This window comes from Spermophilus citellus (assembly GCF_964194105.1).
Source record: "Spermophilus citellus genome assembly, chromosome: 2".
In the NCBI taxonomy this organism is placed as follows: domain Eukaryota; kingdom Metazoa; phylum Chordata; class Mammalia; order Rodentia; family Sciuridae; genus Spermophilus; species Spermophilus citellus.
This window is the reverse complement of record NC_138183.1, coordinates 251,847,071-251,866,176: the sequence shown is the minus strand read 5'-3', so window position 1 is coordinate 251,866,176 and position 19,106 is coordinate 251,847,071. Positions and strand designations below refer to the sequence as shown.

Below are 19,106 nucleotides of genomic sequence, written 5' to 3'. Positions count from 1 at the left end.
TGGTCTAGTGGGCCTGCAGAAGACAGCAGCAACCAGTGTCCTGTTTTGATCAGAGTGACTTGTGCCTGGGTTTTGTCATGGTGGGTGTTTCTGGCGAGCACCTAGTACCTTGGGATCAGGGAGTGCTTGGGAAGGGAGGTTTTTGCATTTCTAGCTATCTTTAGTGTGCAGTTCATCTATGAAAGTCAGGCCTCAGTGGGCAGCCAGTCCTGGAGGGAGCAGGCAGCAGCAAAGAAAATTCCTGAGAACTGCGTCTTGCTGGGGGAGAGGGGCTACATGTACTTTAAAAACGAGAACGAGGTATTACCTCACCCCAGTGACATGTCTGTTACCAAAAAGACGAAAGGTAGCAGTGCTGGTGAGGATGTGCAGACGGGAACCCTTGTGCGCTGTTGGTGGGAACATATGTCTTAGCGTAGCCACCGAGGAAAACAGTGTGGCACTTCCTCAAACCATCACAAAGAGAGCTGAGCTGTCACACATCCAGTATTTTCCCTCCTGGGTATCTGTCCAAAGGAACCGAGATCAGTTTATTGCAGGGACATCTGCTGTCCCGTGTTTATTTCAGCCCCATTCACATTGGCCAAGAAGTGGAATCAGCCTAAGTGTCCATCAGCTGATGAATGGATTAAAAATGTGGTGGGAATGCGCAACACAGTGCTATTCAGCTGTAAAAAAGTCATGAAACCCTGTCACTTGTGACCACATGGATGGAACTGGGGACATTATGTTATGGACATTATGTTATGTGAAATAATCTGGGCAGAAAGATAAGTGCTGCAACCTCTCGTACACACGTGGAATACAAAACAAGTTGATCTCACAGGAGTTCAGAGCAGAAGCTGAGAGTGCTGGGGGTTGGGGGGCACGGGTGGTTCGGTGGGTCTGAGGCTGCAGTTAGAAGTTTTGGTGCTCAGTCCTGCAGTAGGACGGCTGCAGATCGTAGTTTTCTATTGTATATCTCAAAAGCCAGATGAAAGTATTTCCGATGTTTTCATTTTAAAGAGCTGATTCATGTTTGACGAAATGGATATGTTTAACTTGATTTAACCATTATTCAGGGGTTGGGAATGTAGCTCAGTTTTAGAGCATCTGCCTCATATGTTGGAGGCCCTGAGTTCAATTCCCAGCACTGCAAAATGAAAACGAAAAAGAAAAAAAAAATCATACAAAAAATATATGTGCTGAGGGGCTCGGGTTGTGGCTCAGTGGTAGAGCACTTGCCCAGCATGTGTGAGGCACTGTGATTGATTCTCAGCACTGCATAGAAATAAATGAATAAAATAAAGGTCCATCAACAACTAAAAAATATTTTTTAAAAATGAGTTTTTATTTCCTTTCCTAAAATAATGCCCAACAGCCAAGGCTTCTGGTGATTAAATGAGATCATATGCAGTGTTTAACACAGCAGCTGGCACTCAGTAGCAAGCTCGCGCAAACAGGCATGGAGACTCTGACACTTTTGCCAAGTCGCTCTTAGGGCAAAAGCAGCAACAGTGGCTTTCTAGAACCCTGCTTCTGGGAGGAGGCCTCTGGCCCCTTTTTTGTTCTCAAATGTGAGCAACAGGATGAAAAGTCAGATCAGAGGCTGCAGAGGTCCGTCCTGCCCCAGGCAAAGGAGGGGGACAGCTGCAGCCGCAGGCCAGGTCACAAGCCGCCTCTGGGTTGCCCTTGACTCTCTGCCTTTGGGGTCTGAAGCTCTCTCCCTTTCTCCTAGGCTCCTGGGTAGGGCACTCGGGGAATAATTTTACTCAGAGAACCAGGTTTTCAGCCAAGCAGAGTCCCACTGTGCCATCCTCCCTGGCGCTATTTGGGGGGTGGGGTCTTGTAGAGGAGCAGAAAAAACTGGCCGTGAGTGGCCAAGGGTCACACATTATTTCTAAGAAAGTGAATTAACCAGCCAAGACGAGTCAGGCACCCAACAAGGAGGCTGAGGCACCCAGGGACCAGCAACGTGGAAAGCCATTACTACCACTGGGCTTTGAAGGGGTCAGGGAGGAAATAGTGTGTCCTGCACCACCAGTGGGGGCCAGTGTGGGCTGGGGTGCCCAGCAGGAACTGCCGTAGTGGCCAGCTGCAGCCCCCACCAGGATGTGGCTCAAAAGCCAGTTGGGAGTGGGGAGACACCCACACCCCCTCTTCTGCCCGTGCTTCCCATTGACTGAACCTGTGTCCCACAGCCAGCCAGCAAGGGAGCCCAGGAGCCTCCCTGGACAGAGAGCAGAGAAGGGGATGCAGCCGGGTGAGCAGGTGTCGCCCAGCAGGAAGCCCCTAGGGGCTAACCCTGGTGGAACCTCACGCAGCCCGTGGGCCACACGTGGGATGACAGGTCTGGCTGCTGCCTTCTGGGAAAGTCTGACTGCTCAAATCAGGACAAGCTGCCTGCCCACAATTTGGCCATCAAGGGCAGTCGGGAACGATGATGCATCCACAGTGAAAGAAGAACTAGAAGTACCTTTATCTGTAGCTGACGTGGTTTTATAGAGAAACCTGGGGAGCCTGTTACAAAGTCTTCAAAACCAATAAGTTCAGCAGGACACAACTGATGGAAATCAGGGCTTGGCTGCAGAGGCCCACAGACATCAAGAGCCAGGGTGCTCATAAAAGGGTGTAGTATTTGCATATGACCTATGTACATCTCTGGGTTACTTAGGATACTTGGTAGAGTGTAAATACTTGTTATACTGAGTATTTATGGAATAAGGACTTCTTCCACACAGACAGAACCAGCACCATCAGCAACAACATCATGTGTTTAAAATTTTTTTTTTTTGTAATTGTAGAAGGACAGAATATTTTTATTTTACTTATTTTTATGTGGTGCTGAGGATTGAACCCAGTGCCTCACGCATGTGAGGCGAACGCTCTACCACTGAGCCACAACCCCAGCCCCCAACATCATGTATTTTTAAAAACTATTTTTACCTAAGGTTGGTTGCATCCTCATATTTCTATATAGTATAAGTGAGAAAACTGAAATTTAAAAGTCTATTTAATAGCATCAAAAAGAATAACATACTTAGGAATAAATAAAAGAAGTTCAAAGCTTGTGCCCTGAAAACTATAAAACATTTTGAAAGAAATTAAAGACCTAAAGAAACAGAAGACCCAAAGCTCCTGGGTCAGAGACTAATGGATTCAGTACCTTCCTGTCACAGCCCATGTGCCTGTATTTGCAGAAGCTGACGAGATGATCCTGCAGTTCACATGGAAATGCAGGACACACAGAATGGCTAGACGAATCTTGGGGAAAAAAAGAACAAGGCTGGAGGACTCATTTCCCGATTTAAGAACTTACTACAAAGGTACAGTAATCAAGAGACAGTGACACTGGCCTGTGGCAACACATAGATCTCTGGAATAGAATTCAAAGTCCAGAAATAAACTCACGTTGGTCAGTTGACTTTCAGTGAGAACGCTGGCAATTTAATCCACATCACATGTTAACGCTAGTTCAAAATGGATCAAAGTCTTACATGTATGAGCTAAAACCATAAAACTAGTAGAAGAAAAATAGGTATAATTCTTTGTCTCCTTGTGTTAGGCAATTTTTTAGTTGTAGATGGTCCCAATACCTTTATTTAATCTGTTTATTTTTATGTGGTGCTGAGGATCAAACCCAGGGCCTTACAGGTGCTGGGCGAGCACCCTGCCACTGAACTACAACCCTAGCACACAGGCAGTGTTTTTTAGATGTGATACCAAAGCAAAAGCAATAAAAGAACGATTGTGAATCATTAGAATTAAAATTTTTTGTGCTTCAAAGGACATCATGAGGAAGGTGAGAAAGTAACCCAGAGAATCTCAGGAGATAATTTTGGATATCACCCATCTGACAAGAAATTTGTACCTAGAATATGTAAAGAACTCTTACAACTCAACAATAAAAAGGCAAATAATTCCATTTACAAATGGGCAAAGGATTCAAATAGATATTTCTCCAAAGAGGATATACAGACAACCAGTAAACCCAGGAAGAGATGCTTGAAATCATTCCTCCTGAGAGGAATGAAGATAAAAGCCGCAGTGAGATACCACTTCACCTCCACTAGGATGTTTAATCAAAAAGGCAGATAATTGGGTTGGGGTTGTGGCTCAGAGGTAGCGTGCTCGCCTACCGTGTGTGAGACACTGGGTTCCATCCCCAGCACCACATAGAAATACTTTAAAATCAAGATAGGGCATTCACCTATAACTAAAAGATATTTTAAAAGGCAGATAATAACAAGTGTCAGCGAGGATGTGGAGAATTTGGACCCTTCTTACACTCCTAGTTGAACACAAAACAATTTAATGGCTTAGGAAAAGCCTGGCAGTTCCTTGGTGTTAAACAGCTACATTGTGACCCCCCAGGTCTACTCGAGGGTACACACATGAGGAAGGAAAGCGTGTGTCCACCCAAACACTTATACACTAATGTCATAGCAGCTTCGTTCGTGATTACCAGAACAACCCCAGATCCGTCTGCTGGTAAATCAGTAAATACAATGTGACATACCCACCTAATGGGATGTTACTCAGGTATAAAAAGTAACAATACACTGACACATGAACCTTGACAAAGCACTCCAGGTGAAAAAAACTGCACACACAGAGCCAGATCATTTTAAAATTTTATTTATATGAAATGTTCTAGAACAGGCAAATCCATAGGCAGAGTTGTTAGTGGTCACCTGGGGCTGAGGCAGCCAACGGAGTGGGGGATGGCCATGGGAGAGGACTGTGTTCTGAAGTCCATTCTGGTAACCTGTGCACCTGTCTGTGACTACACTACATGCGGTTGAATTGTTCTTCAAATGTACGAACCATGAGAGAGTGGGAGAGAGAGAGAATTTTTTAATATTTATTTTTTAGTATTTGGCAGACACAACATCTTAGTTTGTATGTGGTGCTGAGGATCGAACCCGGGCCACACGCATGTTAGGCAAGCGCGTTACCGCTTGAGCCACATCCCCAGCTCGGTATTTGAGTTATATCTTAATAAAGCTGTTGGAGACAAACTCAGAGCCCTCGAGGGTAGAGCTGTAGGATACCCAGAAGCTCCCCCGGTTGGATGGGGAGCTTCCTACTATCAGTAGCCACTGGCCCTGGCCCACCTTGGCTGGGTGGAGGCACTGCCCACCCTTGAGTACTTGTGGCCTCTTTTTCAAAATTTAGAATATGGGAAGACTCCAGCTCCAGCAGGACCTTTGAATTCTAATTCAGATTTTAAATTTTGCTTCAGTTAAACATTTTTGGAACCACACTGTGAACCAGGCACAGGACCAGGTTACTCTGGTGAAAAACAGGGGCCCTGAAATTGGACAGGCCTCATTATTCCTGAATCCGCCACTTCCTATGAGTCCTTCTAAGCCTCACTTTTCTTATCAGTAAAATGAGGATTGATGATACCCCAAGAGATTGAGCTTGGAGGTGCCTGGCGTACATAGTAGGCAGGAAACGGAAGTGCCCTTCCAGCGCTCCTGGAGCAAGTCACATGCACAAGTTTACATGATAGAGATGAGTCAGTTATGCACTAGACCCCCTTGTCCTTGAGGGTGACTCCCAAGACCCCCAGTAGAGGCCTGAAACCTCAGTATCAAACTCTTACATCATTTATTTTCCTGTACATACAAGCCTGTGATGAAGTTTAATTATAAGTTAGGCATAGTAAGAGATTAGCAACCATTACTAATAATCAAGTGAAACAATTATAAGGACATACTATAATGAAAGGAAATGAATGTGGCCTTTCTCTCAAAATATCCTGTACCGCTCCCCCACAGGGCCCACGTGGAGAGCTGGAGGAGGGTGAATGACTAAGTACTTTTTATGCACAGTAGACCCGATTTTTTCAATGACCCTAAGTTTTGAGGAATGACAGCAAAACTAGCATGAATTTGTTCTCCTTTTTCACAAGTAGAAGATTCTTACCGAAGGTCTTAGCAACCCCAGCATGATTTTTCTGTCTTATCAAGTCAAGAACTTTTAGCTTTTCATTTACAGGAAATCCTTAGGCATATCTGAGGCAGCTTCACTGTACTTGTACTTTGGGGCCATTAGTAAGTAAAATAAGTATTACTTGAGCACAAGCACTGTGGTACTGTACTGGTTGGCCTGTAACCAAGATGGCTAAGTGACCGACAGGAGGGTTTGCTAAGAACGGTTCACGTCTCGGGCAGGACAGAGTGGGATTGAGAGAGATTTCATCATGCTACTTATGATGGCACACGGTTTAAAACTTAGGAACTGTTTGGTTTTAGAATTTTCTATTTAATATTTTTCAGACCACAATTGGCTCCAGGTCACAGAAACTACGGAAAGCCAAACCACAGATAGAGGGGAACTGTATCAGCCCCCACAGAGCTCTAGGCAGGACATTCGACCTGCGCCCACTGACCAGTGCCCAGAGAGGAGCAGGTCACGAGGAGGACACCCAGCTTGTTCTGGGCCAAGATGGAGAGCCAGGAACAGCTTCTCGAGGGAACGGCCAGTGAAATGGGGCCTCAAAGGGTGGGAGGGTATGCTTTGCATATATTGTATTTCATCCACTTTTTGAATAAGCAAGTATATGGTTCAAATTCAGGATGTAGACAGTGGATGGTCACCCTTCCCCCAACTCTCTTCCCCAGAGGCCACTACCATTATCGGCTCCTGGAGTCTCATTCTAGAAACAGTCTGCAGGTGTGGGGTGTGCACGTGACTGGGCAAGTTTTGCCATCTTCCCTGCTGGGGCCATTGGCACCTGAAGGCTCCTGCTAAGATGTGGGTTAGAAGCGCGTCCTGGGCTCCATGTCGTTCTGCAGCGACTTTCCCATCTCGTGGTCGGTGCCATCACAGGCCATCACCTGTGAGTCTTGTCAGTGAGATGGTGACTCTGTTGCCTTCAGTGCCCCTGAGGAGGGTCCCATGAAGTGGAGGCCAGCTCCCCCACCCACACATCACTGCTGTCCTGGCTGGTTCCTCCAGAGCTCTGTCTTTGTCCTGGGGGAGCTCCTGGTCCCCGTCCCCGTCCCGCCCCGCCCCCCACTCTCGAGGTCCCTTGCTGGGTGGAACTTACCCACGTGGCTTCCTGGCGAGTGTGGTTGCTCTCTGTCTTTATTTTGCCTGCTTACGTGGTCAGTGGTTTGGCTGGAGAGGAAAGTTCAGGTTGGAAATCATTTTTCCTTGACAAGTTTGAAGACTTGCTTTGTACTTTTCTAGCTTTGCAAGTTGCCAAGAAATCCAAAACCTTTCTGATTTTTGTCCCCTCCCCCATGTCTGTCGGCTTCCAGGATCGGAAACCTACAAGACCTTGGTGGGCTCCAGCGGGGCCCTCCACGCTGGGAGTTTCTTGGATTATTTCATTTCTTCCTCTTTCTGTTTCCTCTTCCTAAAGCTTCTATCCTTTCGATTGTGGATCTCTTGGAGTGACTCTCCAGTTTTTCTCCTTTCTTTCCTATGTTCCATTTCATTTGCCTTTTTGTTCCGTTTCTAGATTTCCTGTAATTTAACTTCCAACCCTTCTATTGCTTTCTTTTGGCCAGTTTCTCCTATCATTTTTAGTTTCCTTGAGGCCCTGATTTTTTTTTTTTTTAAGAGAGAATGAGAGAATTTTTAATATTTATTTTTTAGTTCTCGGTGGACACAACATCTTTGTTGGTATGTGGTGCTGAGGATCGAACCCAGGCCGCACGCATGCCAGGCGAGCGCGCTACCGCTTGAGCCACATCCCCAGCCCTTGAGGCCCTGTTTTTCTCCCTGAGTGATTCTTCCAAGATGGGCGTCGGAGTCCCGCCGTGCAGGGCTGTGGTCTTCCACTCCCAGGCTCTTGATGCATGTAGGTTTCTGTAGGTTTCTTCTCCCTGGATGGTTGGCTTCCTCCAGGGTTTTTTTCTGAGGCTTTTCTTTTCTTTGGTTTGTTTTCTTTATGAATCTGCCAGGTGATCTTGGGGGCTCACAAGAGGCCTGAGCATCCAGAACATACTGGGGTCCGTCTCACAGTAGGTGACCTGGGTGGGCTGTTCTTTGGGAACCTCAGTGTTCACATCCGGAGTCTTTCCTCCTTGGTTGCTGGTGTTCTGGGAGTGAGGGAAGGGGACGGAATGTGCAATCACTTGGCCTCCCTTCTCCATTTTGGCAAGATCCCAAGGTTCTCTGCTGTGCCTCGCACCCTAGTCCACAGCTCCTAGTTTTTGCCTTCTCCAGAGGACCCCTGCGGGTGGTTTCCTGGGCATGGGAGGGAGATGTGGCTTCTCAAGAGCTTTCACACACCCCTGGTGGGCACACTCAGCCCTGTTCTGGGGGAACCTGGCCCTTTGTGGATCCTACAGTAGATGTGGTGGGTGGTGGAGTCGGGTGGACCATCAGCCTCCCCCTGGCCAGTGTGGGGCTACAAGGTCAGTGACCCTTAACTGTATCCAGCTTCCTGGGTTACATTGCTGCCATTTCTTCTCCTGTCTGCTTTGTCCTTGGATGTTTTTTAAATCTACTGAATTTAAGTAGGGAGAAAAATGAGACGCGTAAGTCAGACTTGCATCCAGTGAGGACGGGGGAGGGCTCGCGGGGTAGGACCGTCTAGGTGGAGGGGGTGCTCTGACAGAGGTCAGACCATGCCAGACCTTCTGGGAACAAAGAGGAGGCAGTGGGCAAGCCGTGGGCAGGGTCCAGGAGGCTGTGGAGTGGTGGGAGACAAGGCTGGGAAGCACACTAGAGAGACCCTGGGAGAGGAGGCCAGGGAGACCAGATCTCACACGTGTGCGGCAGGGCTCGGAGGTTTTAAGAAGACTGAACTCTTGGCTGGGATTATGGCTCAGTTAGTAGAGTGCTTCCCTTGTAAGCCCTGGGTTCAATCCCCAGCACCCAGATCAATTAATCGATCAATAATAACCAGGTGCCTTGGTAGCTCAAGCTGTGGTGATGGCTTAGGGGGCTTTTACCAGAATTCAGGCAGTCGGAAAGGAGTGATTCAGGGTGGCTTAGTAATGGAAGGAGGGGAGGGCGTGAGGGTTAGGGGGTGGCAGCAAGGACTTCTGGGTGGATGACAGGCACGGGAGGGAAGAGCTGTCTCAGCTTGGTTCCTGGGGAGCCGGGAGATGTCTTGGCTTTGTGTGTGTGTGTGTTGTGGGGGGGAGGCGTATCAAAAAGCTGTGCTTTTAAATTCTCACACTTGGTTGAGAGAGAGAGAGAGACAGGGGTGTGGAGGGTGGGAACAAAGAAATTAGTCCCTTAGAAGACAGAGGAATAATTTTCAAGTTGTTAAGTGCAATTATCAAAAGAATTTTCATTTTGATATGCTCATAGCCTAATTAGTGCTGCCAAATGGCTTCAAGCTACTTGAATATTGACAGGGCCCATTTCCTTTCTCCCTCACCTCTTCCTGAGTTTGACCAACTTAAACCTTCTGTACACTAGGCCTTTAAAAAAGAAAAGGAGGCCTCTTATTTGAGTTCTGTAGCTACAGAAAAAGTAGAGCAGGGGCACTGTGCCCCCAGCCCCGTCCCCAGCCACCCAGCCCCTCTGGGGTGCGCGTGCCTGTGCCCCATCAGGGTATTCTGTCAGGGCTGGAGGTGAGGAAAGGACCCCATTACAGCGTTTGCCAGGTTCTGTGGCATAAGCACGCCCATCGGGGCCAACCTCAGGCCACCAACTGCTGCCACTGAGCACAGAACTAGAGAGAGATGCGTCGTCCATCTCTAGTCAGTGGAGTGAGCCAGGACCATGCATGGCCTCTGGTGCGCCCCTGGACAGCGGGCCGGGCAGCCGGACATCCTCCTTTTGAGGCCTGACTTGTTCTGAGCAAGCGGGTGTCCGGGTGGACTTTGTACAGAGCATCATCCCAACAAGTGAGGACTGTGCTGCCGCAGCCCCAGCCCTCCACCTGGGGCTCTGCTGTCTTCCCTGATCCCTTCCAGCCCCAGTGCTCATCGGCCACAGGTCAGCACTAATACTAAGTGGTGCTGCCAACACCAAAAGCCACCATTTAGGATAGAGACTGATTATGTGCCAGGAATTGCTTTTTCTTTTTATTGTTTATTTTGAGACTGGCCTTGCTGGGTTGCTCAGGTTGGTTTTGGACTTGGGATCCTCCTGCCTTAGTGTCCCGAGTTGCTGGAATTGCTGGTGGCACCTCTCTGCTGGGCTTCAGGCAGTTTAAACTGTCTCATGCCTCAACTCAACTGATCTTTGTAACAACCCTCTGAGATCTTTGGTATTTTTTAAATTTCTGGATATACAAGTGAAGAAATTGAGGCCCAGAGGTAAAAGCGCTCTCCAGAGTCTGCTCTGAACCCGGGCAGTCAGCTCCTGCCGTCCTGGCTGCGACTTTGCCGCTGGCTCCCCCGCTCCCCTCCTCCCTGTCGACACTGGGCCTCTGCACCCATTTCTTTGCTTAAGATCCCATCAGGGACTCAACTCTGCCGGCCCATCAGGGTTGCCAGATAAAATACAGGATGCCCAGTTAAATTTAAATTTAAGTAAACAACAAATAATGTTATAGTGTAAGTATACCCCAAATAGAGCATGGGATATACTTTTTTTTTAATTCTGTTTGTCTGAAATTCAGATTTTAACGGAGTGGTTTGCATTTTAATTTTCTGACTGTGTCAGCCATTGGCCTGGTAACTTCATGCTTGGGAAGAATTAGGAGAGGAAAGAGAGACAAAAGGTTGTCCTGAGGGTCACAGAACTCTGGTTCCTGGTAGACTTTAACTAGAACTTATTTGATGTCTAAACCCCAAATGTTCCTAACTTTTGCCTTATTTCCTCTAAAGAAAGAATATCAAACCAGCATTCTATAAGAATGTACCAGAATGCAGACTGAAAACTGCTTGTGTCTCTTCTCCAAGGTTAATCACCACAAAAATTTAAGAAATCACTTACATAATCAGTCTAACATTTTGCTATTCTAGAAGAACCACTTGACCTAAACCCACTTATTCAGAAAACTAAGTTCTTCTAAACTCCGTCGGAGGGAAATGCCGCTGCTTTTTCTAATATGTCTTCTGCTGGTCCAGCTGCCAAACATTTTCTTAAAGTTTAGTGGCAGTCATCCCTGGTGCCTCATTAACCTCATTACTCTGGGTTCTTGGGCAGCTGTGGTGACGGGCCACCTGATGTCAGTGGGAAGTGGTGCTGCTGCATGTGGACCTGCCGTGGGCTGCTGCTCTGCTCTTTGGGTTGTGCCTCCTGGGATGGGACAGTCTGGACCCCTCAGAGTGGGAAGCGTTGGTGTGGCCTGTAGCCAGACATTGGGATGCTCTGCAGCTGGGCCTGTCCCGGAAGCCCAGGCCCTTGGTCCCAGAGGAGGAGGTCATCTTCACCCAAGCCCGGGGCCTCCTTCCTGGACTTGCTCCAGCTCTCATCCCACCCGCTCTCCCTCAGCCTCTTGCTGGGCTTCTTGCCCATTCCTCTTCCAGCACCTGCTAATCCTCCTCCATGCAGGAGGGGGTTCCCCACACAACAGAGGATGCGGCCTGATGGTCCTGTCTAGAACATGTAAAGATGTGTTACAACTCCACAAGAGAAAGATAGCCAGATCTGCAGAACAATGGCAAGTGACATGAACAGGCAGTTAAGAGAAAAACCTGGAAATATGCCCACAATCATGAGAAAATGTCTGACCTCACTAGTAATCAAGGAACCGGAATGTAAAGCAAGGTGCAATTTTATACCCACAAGATTGACAAAAGCAAAGTCTGACATTATAGAGTCAGTGACTACATGGGGACACAGAAGCTCGGCTGCACTCCAGTGTCAGTACAGATTGTTAGGACAATGTGACTCTGGAGAGAGATTTGACAATGTTAACATTAAGAATGTGCCTAGCCAGGCGCCCTGGTGCATGCCTGTAATCCCAGCAGCTCTGGAGGCTGAGGCAGGAAGATTGTGAGTTCAAAGCCAGCCTCAGCAACTCAGCGAGGCTCTAAGCAACTCAGCAAGACCCTGTCTCTAAATAAAATACAAAAAAGGGCTGGGATGTTGCTCAGTGGTTGAGTGCCCTGGGCCAATTTAAGTCTATGTCCTAGAGAAATTCTTACATATCTTTTATACGAGGTCAAAGTTACTCACTTTTAACTGAGTTTTATTTTGAAGGTTCAGTCATATGCAGCAGTGCAACAAACAGTGTAATGGACCCCATGGACCTCTTGTCCCACTGAAGCAATTATAATTTTGTCAGTCTGTATGATAGGGTTCTTAATAGCCAAAGATTGGAAAGCACCTACTATCACTGTCTTTGTGTGGGCTGCCAAACACGATCCATGACAGAGTCATCTATAAGCAATAGGGATTTATTTCTCACCTTTCTGGAGGCTGGGAGATTTGAGATCAAGGTGTCCTATAAGGACCCACTTCCTGGTTCATAGGTCACTGTGTCCTTACTGGACAGAGGGGTGTGAGGGAGCTCTCTGGAATCTCTTTATAAGGACTGTGATCCTGATCAGGAGAGCTCCACCCCCATAACCTCATTGCCTCCCAGAGAACCCCACCTACCTGCAGAATCCTTGCCCAGGAGGTGTGTCTGCACTTAGGAAAGGAGGGGCCAAAACCTTCAGTCACAGCGGTCCCTCTTTGGGGCACAAATAAACTTGTGGCCCATGTAACACAACAACCTATAGCTGATACAGTTAGTGAACTCAAAAATGCAAAAGGATTGGGGAAATACCCCTGGGGTGGAATGCCTGAGGCCTGGGCTTGCTCCCCAGCACCCAGAAAGAAAATAAAGCAAAACAAAAAAAGGAACAAATTAAAAACAACAGCAGTAAATAATTAAAAACAACAGACTCTATATGTATGCCAATGTGAATAGATTTCAAATATTACATTGAGTTGAAAAAAGCTAAAAAATGGCTATCATTCATGAAAAAAATCAAAACACAAATCCAGGTAATGGGGCCTCACATCCCTAGGAGTGTGGAGCCTGGAAGGGGAGGGAGCCCAGCAGGGTGGGGTTTGGTCTGGGAGTGTGCTAGGGGAAAGCCTCAGAGATTGCTACTGTTTGTAGAGGGTGGTTTCCTCCTTGGTTAAGTTTAACTTTTACTTTATCGAAAAAGCAATACTGTGGACTCTGCTGAGAGTTACACTTGTAAAGCTGCTTCGCCTTCCCGTGGCTGCCTTCTTTCTCCCCCAGCTCCCAGCACAGTTGTGTAGGTCTGTGTTAAGCACATTTTCAGATTTTTACTTTATTTAAATCAAGTAAATCACCTTTGAAAATGCAGAATGTGGAGGATGGTGGCGTTTTCTTGTCCACTTTTCATCAGCTGCCTCCTTCCTTCATCCCCAGCTAAACAAACAAATCCTGAGTGGCTCTCACAGATCCAGTGACAGGGGCCCATCTGCAGTCCTGTCTAACTCCGCCTTGGGAACCTCTAAGGGAGCTGCCTTCTGGGCCTGCTGGGTGCACTGTGGCCTGGGACTTCCTGCACCCTGGGAGTCCCTTTGCCTCCTCTAGTTGGCAGCCTGGGGCCTGGACCTGGACCCTGTGTCTGTTTGAAATGCTGAGGAGCAAACCTGGGCCTTGCACCTGCGAGGCCCCTCTGTGCCCCTGAGTCCTGGCCAGCATGCTCCTTGTCTTGTTAGAGCCCATCTCAGAGCTTCCCAGGGACAGGCATGTCTGGGATTGTGTATTTTGCAGTCTTTGATGGATTGTCTAACTGGGTAGAGAATTCCAGGTTGGAGAGTGTTTTCCCTCGGAAATTTAAAGACATTGCACCAGCAGCATCTGGCTCCTGTCACTGTTGACAGTCGGGTGAGTCTTCCTTTTCCTGTTCAGAAGTATAGAGGGCTGGAAGATGTCCCCAGGGATATCCAGGTCCTACATTTTAAGAAAAAAGTCCTCTAGTCACACATGGTGGAACATACTTGTGGTCCCAACAACTTGGAGGCTTAGGCAGGTTCAAGGTCAAAGTCAAGTTCAAGGCCATCCCTGGGCAACTTAGTGAGACCCTGTCTCAAAATCAAAAGTAAAAAGGGGTGGGGTTGTAGCTCAGTGGTAAAGTGCCCCTGGGTTCAATCCCCAGAAACAGAAAAAGAAAAAAGACCTACAGATATGATTAAGGATCTTGACAAGGGAAGATGACAGGGGTGGGCCCTAAGTGCCATCATGAGTGTCCTGGGAAGGCAGAGACATATGCTGAGGAGACAGGCAGGCATTGAAATGATGTGGCCACAAGCCAAGGAGCCCCAGTGGCCACCAGAAGTGGAGGGCATGCTGCCCATCCCCGCCAGTCCTGCAGGGTGTGGACACTGGTTTTGGACTTCTGCCCTCAAAACTGAAGGACAGTGGTTTCTGTTGTCTGAAGCCACCAAGCCTGCGGCAGTTCGTTACTTTGCAGGAAGCTAAGGGCCTCTGGATCCTTTTCCGGGGCATGTCAGCCTGAGGCTAGGCCAAACCCCGGGAGTCCTTCAGTCCCCAGGGGCTCGGTGGCCGGCCCCTCCCTCTGGCTTTCTCTTCTCCCTTCTGGGACTCCAGGCAGTGGCTACAGGAGGGCCCACCTGAGCCTCTTATTTTCCTACCTTTTCCCCTTTTTTTCTGCAGGTTCGTCTTTCTGGGCGATGTCCTGAGCTGCCTTGTAATTCTTCTATTTGTTATGTTTAAAATTTTCTGCAACTCTATTTTTACTTTCCTAGAGTTCTTTCTTGTTGCCTTTTTAAAATAACTGCCGCCTCTTACTTAATGGATGCAATTGCTTTTCTCATTTCTCTGAGGAGATTAATTATAGTTTTTCTAAGTGTCTGCTCTCTGTATTGCTTTTCTCTTGAGTTCCCTTAAAAAAAATTTTTGTTTTGGTGAATTTTTGGTGATTTTTCTCAAATATCTGGTGGTGTTTGGCTGACATTTCTACTGAAAAACGCGACACCAAAGCCCATTGGGAAACCTGGGCAGCTGAGCCTGTTGGTGGTGGTCCCCACCCGGCCCCCGTCGCGAGGGGACTACAGGCGGGCTTTTTCTTGGAGAGGCCAAATGTCACAGCTTCAGGCATCCTGTGCTGGGTTGGCTGGTTTCTGTGTTACTCAGCTGTCTGTCCCTATAACAAATATCTGAGGTCATCTACTTCTGAAGAGGAGAGGTTTACTTTGGCTCCCAGTTTTGGAGGTTCCAGTTCACGGTCGATGGCTTGGTTGTTTGGGGCCTCTGAGGGGACAGCATATCACAGTGAGTACACGTGGCAGAGCGGAGCCTGCTCACCCGTGGCCAGGAAGCAAAACGGAAAGGAAGAGATCAGAGTCCACAGTCCTCTCTCAGGGCATGCCCCAGTGACCTGAAGCCCTCCCAGAAGGCCCCACCTTCTAAAGCCTACCCCCCTCCTTGTAGTTGCACCCTGAGGATCAAACTTTTTTTGATCCTTTTTTTTTTTTTTTAACTGGGAATTGAACCCAGAGGTTCTCTAGCGGTGGCCACATTCCCAGCCATTTTTATTTTATTTTGAAACAGGGTCTCACTAAGTTGCCCAGGCTGGCTTTGAACTTGTGATCCTCCTGCCTCAGCCTCCTAAACAGCTGAGGCTACAGATGGGCACCGCCCTGTCTGTCGGGATCAAACCTTTAACATGTGGGCCTTCGGAGGACATCCAAGGTCCAGCCACAGTAGTCACCTGAGAGGAGTCCTGTGGTGTGTTCCCTGGAGGAGGGCCTGCGAAGCCCTGTGGAACTGAGGGGTTTCCAGCTGCAGATGGGCAGGTGCCCTCATCCCCGGCTGCAGTCTGGGGCCTTGCTGCCTGTGCTGGGCCTGGTGGCTGGGCTGCAGCCGCTCCAGGAACCAAGCCTCCTGTCTTCTGAAAGAGCCATCGTGTGGTGGTCAGGAGCAGGGTGCAGGATTCAGATGACGGGGGCGTGCCCCGCGCATGCCACTGACCCGTCCTGCCAGCATCAGTTCCTCAGCTGCAGACCTGGGAGCAGCAGGCTGCTGTGGCATAGGGGCTGCAGTGCAGAGTCAGTGGACGCAGAGGGCTCTGGGGACCACAATCGGGGCCGCTGTCACTGTTGCCCACTGGGGACAGGAGAGTCCTGGCTGTGTGATGGGGAGGAGCATCTGGGGTTCTGATCCCGACCAACCTGGCTTCTGTTGGTGGCCCTGTCCCTCATCCCACCACTTGGGTACCTGCCATGAGGCTCTGGACTCCCCAGGCGGCCATGGCTTGGGTCCACTTGATGGCGGGACTCCCAACCCTGACCCCCGGGATTTCCTCCTCCTCAGGCTGCACCGCTAGTCCACACGCCAAGCAGTTTTCTCCTCTCATTTCTCGCCTCCATCATCTGCTGCTGTCAGCTCTCCTGCTCTTTGTGTTTGTGGTTTTGCTCTTTAAAAAGGAAACCCATACTGATGTTTTAGTGGGATTTCAGAAGGGAATAGAAATAAACCCGCGTGTTTGATCCACTACGTTTCACTGGATCCATTTAGTGTTTCATTAAAAAAGAAGAAGAGTCCATTGATCCTAGTGTCCTCCAGCTCCCCCTGCATTTCTCTGCTTTTCAGACTTTCTGGAAGTGTTCGTCCAAACCGGGGCATTAGACCAGGCAGAGCCTGCCTTAGCTGCCAGCTCACTGACGCCCTCACCTTTCCCTGCACCCTCCTCTCAGCTCTGCTCAGGCCCCCAGGGAGCCCTGCGTGCGGGACCTGTGCTGTTTTCCTGTTCCTTTTCAGAGGTCTGCTGTGCCCCTGCTCATGGGCTCTCACCCCCAGGCAGCACTTGCTGTCATCTCTCACTGGGGGACTGGGGACAGTTCTCCTGGGCATAAGGTCTGTGGTCCCCCAGCTCAAAGCTGTCAGTCTTAGTAGAGCTGCTGGTTCTGCATTTCCGTTGGGTTCTGTCTCAGTGGTTGTAATTTGGGAGCCCGGAGTCACCCCGCCCCGCCCCTGCTTTGCCCTCATCCGATTGGTTTTGATGATTTTACTGCCTAAGTATTTTTTGCCAGGTCCCCTCCAACCCTCCCACTGTGACCCTGGCTTGAGTCCCTGTTATTCCTCGCTGGCATTGGAACATCTTCCTGTCCCCCACCTCTAGTCTCTCCTCCCTGAATCCAGCTTCCTCAGGGTCCCTGTCAATTGCAAATCTGTCTCTGCTCTGCCCGGTTTGGCCGCTGCACCCTGCTGTTGAGGGCACAGCCCAAGCTCCTTGCCCTTGACCTGGAGCCCAGGTGTCTCCAGGGGGGTCCTCCTTCCCAGCGCCTTCCGTGCCTTGCTGGGACACTGGCCGGGCTATTTGCTCTGCCACCCCCACACCTGAGCCGCCTTCTCCACCTGTCCCCCTTCTTTGGACGCCCCTCTTTGCCTCCAGAGGCCTTCCTGTGGCTCAGCCCTGCTGGGAGCCGGCCTGCTGGGCACTCTGGCCTTGTTCACTTCTCCCTGCCTCCCCCTCGCCTTTGTTGCCTTTGTCTCTGATCCTAAGTAGCCACGTGCTCTGAAACCAAAGTGCTGTGGCCTGCAGCGGATGAGCAGAGAGAGACACTTGTGCCACTGAGGTTTTCCCGGCCGAGTGGCAGTGGCCGGGGGAACTGGGTGCAGTGGGTTTCTAAGGCCACCACAGCAGGGCAAAGGCCCGACACTGGATGTCTTCAGCAACAGGGATTTCCGCCTCCCGCTCTGGAACTTGAAGTTCACGTCCCAGGCATCCGCAGGCCATGCTCTGAAGCCTCTAGGGGAGACCTTCCTAGGCTCAGCCTCCCTGCGCTTCTCTCCATGGTCTCCCCACACCTTCACGTTGTCCGTCACTGTGTCTGAATGTCCCCCGTTGATCAGGACACCAAGCATGTTAGATTAGGGCTCACCCTAGTAACCCCCCTTTCACTTGAGTACCTTGGCTTCACCTTTTCCAAATAAGGTCATATCCTGAGGTTCTGGGACCAGAACTTCAGCATTTCTTTTGAGAGTACACAGTTCAACAACACTGGGTGACAACACCCTCTTGCCCCCAGCTCACCACCCCCAAAGCCCCTGGGCTTCTGAGCGCCCACTCTAGTCTAGCCAGGCCCCTTGGTCTTGGTCTTGGATTGAGGGGTGAGGAGCGAGCAAGTGGCAGAGGCTCTGGGACTAAGCATCCCTGACCGCCTACAGGCGCTGCCCTGTCCAGCGTCGCACGCCCTGAGCCTCGGCTGTCCTGGTGCCCACCCTCCCGGCTGCTTTGACAGGATGCCATATGAGCTTGTGTATTTCCCACAGTCTGGACGCTGGGAAACCCAAGATCAAGGTTTCTACATGTAAATTGGAGAGAGACAAACATTCTTTGCTGATTCTGCCCTTTTGACCCTCCTTGTGTGCTGTCACCAGCACTTTGGGCTCTAATCTTGTGTGTAGGGGACACTCACGTGTCTGTTAACTCATTGTGCTGACTGAAGGGGGTGGCTGCCCCATTGGGGGTTTTGGAACCGGCTGGGGAGGCTGAGTGTCCAGGAAAGTGTTCCTGAGCTGCGTCTTAAAGGGTGTGGGCCAGGTAGGGCAAGTGACCCCTTCCCTGAGAGCCTTCCCCCAGTGATCAAGTGCCAGCACTAAGAGAAATACTGTCCTCCCTCTGTCCCTGAGGCCACACCTGTGTCCTGGCTGGAAGTTGTCAGTGACAGCTCCTTGCACCAGGGGGCAGTGTTGGCCCTGGATCCTCACTGCCTCCAGTGAGGCTGGGAGCAGCCACCTCCAACTGGCTGGCCCTGTCCTTCCTGCCACTCCGTTGGGACCTCACGAGGCCCCTTTGTCCCTCAGTGCACAGACCCACACAATGCCAGCTGCTTAGGCTACCTTCCCCTGGGTCACAGCCTTTGAGTGGAGGGTCGCTGGGCGCTGTGGCACTGCAGGGAGCCTGGTGATCACAGTGGCTGGAGGCTGGGGACAGCCCTGGAGCACAAGACCGCTGCGAAGCCTCAGCTGGCGCTTGCATGCTGTGTCCCGTCGCCTTTGGTTTTCTCTGCTGTCTCTGTCACCTGCATTGTTCTTCGTGCCCTCCCTGAGGTTCCTACTACCCAGAAATCTCAGCCTCAGTCCTTCCCACCTCAGGCTCTTTGATATCAGTCTGTGCAGCCTGAAAGCCAGGCGCGTCCTCCTTTCATCTGTCCCTGCTGGCTTCCAGCCCCTGGGCCCCCGGAGGACATGTTTAGGACAGTGTGGAGCAACCTGGAGAGAGTAGCCCGTCCATCAGAGGCTACTGCCGCCACCCCGAGTC

At 49.9% G+C, this 19,106-nt stretch overlaps 1 protein-coding gene across 6 annotated transcripts in view; it reads left to right on the top strand.

Moving 5' to 3' along the window:
• Positions 1-19,106, top strand: part of PC (pyruvate carboxylase) — a 117,462-nt gene that overhangs the window by 62,632 nt on the left and 35,724 nt on the right. Inside the window, exon 1 of one of the 6 annotated variants that reach the window (XM_081280940.1) lies at positions 3,195-3,305. The exons of the other annotated variants lie outside the window; for them this stretch is intronic. The gene's annotated coding sequence lies outside the window, so the exon portion shown is untranslated. Of the gene's footprint in view, positions 1-3,194; positions 3,306-19,106 lie in introns of those variants that run through there. 6 annotated transcript variants of the gene reach the window in all.